This window comes from Leucoraja erinacea, chromosome 6 (genome assembly GCF_028641065.1).
Source record: "Leucoraja erinacea ecotype New England chromosome 6, Leri_hhj_1, whole genome shotgun sequence".
Classification (NCBI taxonomy): domain Eukaryota; kingdom Metazoa; phylum Chordata; class Chondrichthyes; order Rajiformes; family Rajidae; genus Leucoraja; species Leucoraja erinaceus.
The window spans coordinates 86,714,139-86,720,138 of record NC_073382.1 but is presented as its reverse complement, the minus strand read 5'-3'; the positions used below and the strand labels follow the sequence as shown (position 1 = coordinate 86,720,138).

Sequence of the window (6,000 nt, the reverse complement as noted above, 5' to 3'; positions counted from 1 at the left end):
TGCACCTATTTTCTATGTATCTATGTAAACATAGAAAATAGAAACATAGAAGGCTTTTGCTCTAGTATCTTTGATTTGCAGTGCCTTCCAACAAATCTTCCAATTGCCCTTGCTTGACCCAAGACCAAAGCTCCAGCTCTGTAGTATTGTTCAAAGATCCTATAGCTCTGCTATAGGATCTTTGGTATTGTTGCCCAAGACCATGGAGCTCAATGGGAGGTACACAACATTGCTGGAGAAACTCAGCGGGTGCAGCAGCATCTATGGAGCGAAGGAAATAGGCGACGTTTCGGGCCGAAACCCTTCTTCAGAGCTCAATGGGAGATTGGCCTCTCCCTCCCCCTCCCCCCCCTCTGGTCGCTGACCCCGCCCCTTTGGGAGCCGGCGCCGTGCATGGCGGGATTGTGGAGGACCAGGCCGTCTGTCCGTCCGTTGGCGCCATCACCCGCAGCCGAATATCCGCGGAATAAACCCCCTCCTCCCTCCTCCCCCCGCTCGAGACGGGCCAGGATGAAGGAAGGAAGGAAGGACAAGGGATGCCGAGCCTTTGGAACGGGATAAGCGCCGGGCTCGGCGGCTCCAGGTTCATTGCCCGGAGAGCCCGTGAGGTGAGACGGCGCGGGGAATGTTCCAGAAGGCAGAGGAAGGGAGGAAGGGAATGAGTGAGGAGGGTGGAGGGTCTGGGGGTTGGGGGGTGAGGTTCCTGTCTCCGACGGGCGGAGGCGGCGGCGGGGCCGGCTAGGCCGCGCCGGGTAAACACTGGCCATTGCGCACGCGCGCCCGGCAAAACCTGTCTGATGAATGAATGGGATCCGGATCCAGGATCCCGGCCCCCAGGCCAAGAGTGTTGTTTAATTGTCACAGGTAGCACCCACACACAATAGTGAAGCCTTGTAGGAACAAGAGTGTTCAATTGTCACAGGTAGCACCTACACAATAGTCAATAGGTGCAGAAGTAGGCCATTCGGCCAGCACCGCCATTCAATTTGATCATGGCTGATCATCCACAATCAGTACCCTGTTCCTGCCTTCTCCCCATATCCCCTGATTCCGCTATCTTTAAGAGCCCTATCAAGCTCTCTCTTGAAAGTATCCAGAGAACCGGCCTCCACCGCCCTCTGAGACAGATAATTCCACAGACTCGCAACTCTCTGTGTAAAGAACATTGAAGCTTAGTCGGAACAAGAGTTTTCAATAGTCACAGGCAGCATCCATACAATAGTGAAGCTCAGCAGACACACGAGTGTTTAATTGTCACAGGTATCACCCACACAACAGTGAAGCTTAGTAGGAACAAGAGTGTTTAATTGTGTAAGAAGGAACTGCAGATGCTGGTTTAAACCGAAGATAAGACAAAAAGCTGTAGTGACTAAGCGGGACAGCATCTCTGGAGAGAAGAAATGGGTGATTTTGGGTCGAGACCCTTCTTCAGATTGTTGAGTGTTTAATTGTCTTGGGTAGCACCCACACTACAGTGAAGTTAAGCAGAAATAAGAGTGTTTAATTGTTACAGGTACCGCCAACATAACAATGACTCTTAATACACACAAGAGTGTTTAATTGTCACAGGTACCACCAGTTGGATAGAGTGGATGCGGAGAGGATGTTTCCACTAGTGGGAAGGTCTATGACTAGAATTGATAGCCTCAGAATTAAAGGATGTTCTTTTAGGAAGCAGATGAGGAGGAATTTCTTTAGCCAGAGGGTGGTGAATCTGTGGAATTCTTTGCCACAGAAGGCTGTAAAGGCAAAATCAGGGATATTTAAGCAGAGATAGATAGATTCTTGAATAGTACGAGTGTCAGAGGTTATGGGGAGAAGGCAGGAGAATGGGGTTAGGAGGGAGAGATAGATCACCCATGATTGGTGTAGTAGAGTTAATGGGCCAAATGGCCAAATTCTACTTTCACTTATGATCTTATGACCACAAAATAATGATTATTAATACACACAAGAATCTAGAGTGTTTAATTGTCACAGGTACCACCAACAGAACAATGACTCTTAATACAAGTCAAGTATATATTTGTCGCAAGTATGACTAGTACAACGATGAAGCTTGGTAGACATAAAAGTGTCTAAATGTAAATGTACCACCGACACAACAATGACTCTTAATAGGGTGACAGGAGTCTAGTGTTTAATTGCACATGTAGAAACATAGAAAATAGGGCTAACGGAATCAAAGAGCATGGCTTAAAAAAGCAGGAAAGGGGTACTGATTTTGGATGATCGGCCATTGCATTCAATGTGATCGTGGCTGATCATCCAAAATCAGTACCCTGTTCCTGCTTTTTCCCCATGCTCTTTGATTCCGTTAGCCCTAAGAGTTACATCTAACTCTCTTGAAAACATCCACCAACACAACAATGGCGCTTAGTAGACAGTGTTTAATTGCCACAGGTACCACAAACAACAATGAAGCTCAGTAGACACAAGAGTGTTTAATTGTCACAGGTACCTGAAATTTGATGAACGATGAAATTTAGTAGGTACAAAATGCTGGAGTAACCAACCATCTACAGTTCCTTCCCACACAATTAATATTAATAGACACAAGTCAAGCTTGTTTAATTGTTTATGTACTAACACAGAACAATAAATCTACGTAGTCGAGAGTGTTTAATTGTTACACGCACCACCAACAGAACAATGACTTAATAGACGCAAAATGCAGGAATAACCATCTGCAGTTCCTTATGATTCTTAGTAGACACAAGGAACTGTGGATAGATGCAAAGTGCTGGATACAAAGCGGTTCAGGCAGCATCTCTGGGTGTCATTGTGGTGCAGCGGTAGAGTTGCTGTCTATATGGAGTTTGTATATTCTCCCTATGTCAGCATGGGTTTTCTCCAAGATCTTTTTTCCTCCCACACTCCAAAGATGTACAGGTTTGTAGGCTAATTTGCTTGATATAAATGTAAATTTGTCCCTAGTATTTGTAGGATAGTGTTAATGGGTGGGTATCGCTGGTCGGTGGCGACGCGGTGGGCCGAAGGGTCTGTTTGCGCGCTGTATCTCTAAACTGAACGAAACTAAAAAGAATAGGTGACATTTAGGGTCGGAACCCTTCGCACCGACTAGTTTACACAAAAGGACGCAAGGTATTTGCAAAGTGCACCTCTTATTGAGGTGTATATAATCATGACAGGTATAGATTAGGTCGTTAAACAGAATTTTTTACTGAGGGTAGGGGTATCGAGAACCAGAGCACATGGGTTTAAGTTCAGGGGGGGAAATTTAATAGGAACCTGACGGGTAACCTTTTTACACAAAGGTGGGAGTATGGAACGAGCTGCTGCAGGAGACTGAGGCACATTTCAGAGCCAATTGGACAGGTACATGGATAGGACAGATTTAGAGGGTTATGGGCCAAGCGTGGGCAGGTGGGACTAGCAGAGCTGCCAAGTAGTACGGATTTTCCACATTTTGTACGGAAATGCGATAATAATACGGATGTACGGATTTGCTTTGTAAAATACAGATTTTTTTTAAATCGGCCCGACTTCCTGTTTCATTTTGCTGCTTAAAAAATACAAGGGTATAATAAGTCATACTGTACCTCTAAAAATTATAGCAGATTAAATCTATTAGTATTTTAAAATTTCAAGATCTGGATGATTATTTTTGTAAGCTTTGATCTGCCCGTCCCGCTACAGGTTTAAACAGCGCTGTCAGTTTAGCACATGGGAATTTAAACAAAGAGCTGTTGGGTTCTAAAAATAACGCAACCAGCTGGAGCGCTATGGGCATTACACATAGCGCTATGGCCACAGCGCTATGGGTCACAGACTGTTCGGGGAGAAGGAGAGAGGGAGGGAGGGGGAAAAAAGGAAGGAGATGGGGAGGAAGAGATGAGGGAAAGGGGGAGAGAGGGAGAGGGAGGGAACAAGAGGAAGGAGGGAAAGAGAGCGAGGGAGCGAGAGGAAAGCTTCCAAAATGGCTTCTACATCATCATCTGGTGCTAAAAGCAGGAAGCAGCCGTTCAAACAACAGTATACAATGAATACATTATCGAGAAACGTGCATTCATTACCATCTCTTTGTATACTGCTGTTTAATAATGCAAAGTTATTCATTCTTGTATTCTTACATGGGTATGACCACATAAAAAACAACATTTTTTTTAATTGGCACCGCGTAAAAATACTGATTTCCTCAGCAAAAAACTGATTTCCAGGTACTAGAATACTGAAATGCTCTGACAAAACTTGGCAGCCCTAGTGTACGTGAGGCATTTTGATCAGCGTGGGGAAGTTTCGCCGAAGGGCCTGTTTCCTCCCTATATGACTCTAAACTGGATCAACTGATGGCCTTGGGCCTGTACTCACTACAGTTTAGTATGATGAGGGGGGACCTCACTGAAACTTACTGAATAGTGAAAGGTCTGGATAGAGTGAATGTGGAGATGTTTCCACTAGTGGGAGAGTCTGGGACCAGAGGGCACAGCCTCAAAATAAAGGGATGTATCTTTGGAAAGGAGATGAGGAGGAATTTCTTTAGTCAGAGGGTAGTGAATCTGTAGAATTCATTGCTACAGACGGATGTGAAGGCCAAGTCATTGAGTGTTTTTAAAGCAGAGATTGACAGGCTCGTGATTATTAAGGGTTTCAAAATTTTGGGGAGAGTGTCATTGAGAGGGAAAGAAAGATCAGCCATGATTGAATGAATGGCTGAGTAGACTGAATGGGCTGAATGGCCTAATTCTGCTCCAATTACTCAAGATCTTATGAAGTAACTCAGCGGGTCAGGCAGTATCTCTGGAGAACACAGATAGATGACATGTCATGCCGGGAGCCTTCTTTAGAAGTTCAGATTGATTGCGGGGGGCTGGACAAATCATGGCTGGCAATAAAGGTGTGGTGGGGTTCCCTGACAAGCAGATTACATTTAGTTTGCAACTATGTATTTCTTTTGAATACACACTTGCTTCTATCTCTAGCCTTTGTCCAACAACCTGTCTAGCAGGGAATCTTCTTGCCTGAAATCTTCTGTTGCCGGCGGGATTTGTTTGGCCCCTGTTCACTCTTCCAGTTTTTATTCCTGCTAGGAAAAAAGCTTACCGTAGAAATTCATAGCTGAGGTTAATCTTGTGTAATCCCGATGGTTGTTGAGAAGAAGCTGTTCTTGAACCTGGTTGTTAAGTCTGAAGGTTTGGATGCGGGGATTGAAGGCTTTGTGGATTTGGATGAACGGATTGAAGGCTTTGTGGCTATGTTTGCAGATGATATGAAAATAGGCGGAGGGGCAGGTGATGTAGAGAAAGCAGGGACTCTGCAGAAGGACTTGGACAGATTGGGAAAGTGGACAGAGAAGTGGCAGATGGAATATAGTGCAGCAAAGTGTGGAGTCATGCATTTTGGTAGTAGGAGAGGTGCAAAGGGACTTGGGAGTGCTGGTGCAAGATTCCGAAAAAGTCAATTTACAAGTCATATTGGTAGTAAAGAATTGCCAGCGCAATGCCAGCATTTATGTCATGAGGTCCAGAATACAAAATGCTGGTCAGGCCGCATTTGGAGTATTGTGAGCAATTTTGGGCACCATATCTGAGGAAGGATGTGCTGGCCCTGGAGAGGGTCCAGAGGAGGTTTTTACAAGAATGATCCCAGGAATGAGTGGTTGAACATATGATGAGTGTTTGATGGCACTGGGATTGTACTCCCAAGGGCTAACGGGATCAAGGGATATGGGGAGAAAGCGGGAACAGGGTACTGATTCTGGATGATTAGTCATGATCATTTTGAATGGTGGTCCTGGCTCGAAGAGGACTTTTTCACCCGGAAAGTTGTGAATCTGTGGAATTCTCTGCCACAGAGGCAGTGGAGGCCAATTCACTGTATGTTTGCATGGGCCGAATGGCCTACTCCTCCACCTAATTTCTATGTTTCTATGCTAGAACTAGGGGTCATAGTCCCAGAATTAAAAGACGTTCCTTTAGGAAGGAAATTAGGAATTTCCTCAGTTAAAGGGTGGTGAATCTGCAGAATTCTTTCCCCCAA

At 45.2% G+C, this 6,000-nt stretch overlaps 1 protein-coding gene across 10 annotated transcripts in view; it reads left to right on the top strand.

Annotated features, from left to right (window-relative positions):
- The first annotated feature begins 389 nt into the window (after window positions 1–389).
- The window catches only part of emsy (EMSY transcriptional repressor, BRCA2 interacting), a 90,187-nt gene continuing 84,576 nt past the window's right edge, over window positions 390–6,000 (top strand). For all 10 annotated transcript variants that reach the window (XM_055637533.1, XM_055637531.1, XM_055637534.1 and 7 more), the window contains exon 1: window positions 390–608. The gene's annotated coding sequence lies outside the window, so the exon portion shown is untranslated. The remainder of the gene's footprint in view (window positions 609–6,000) is intronic.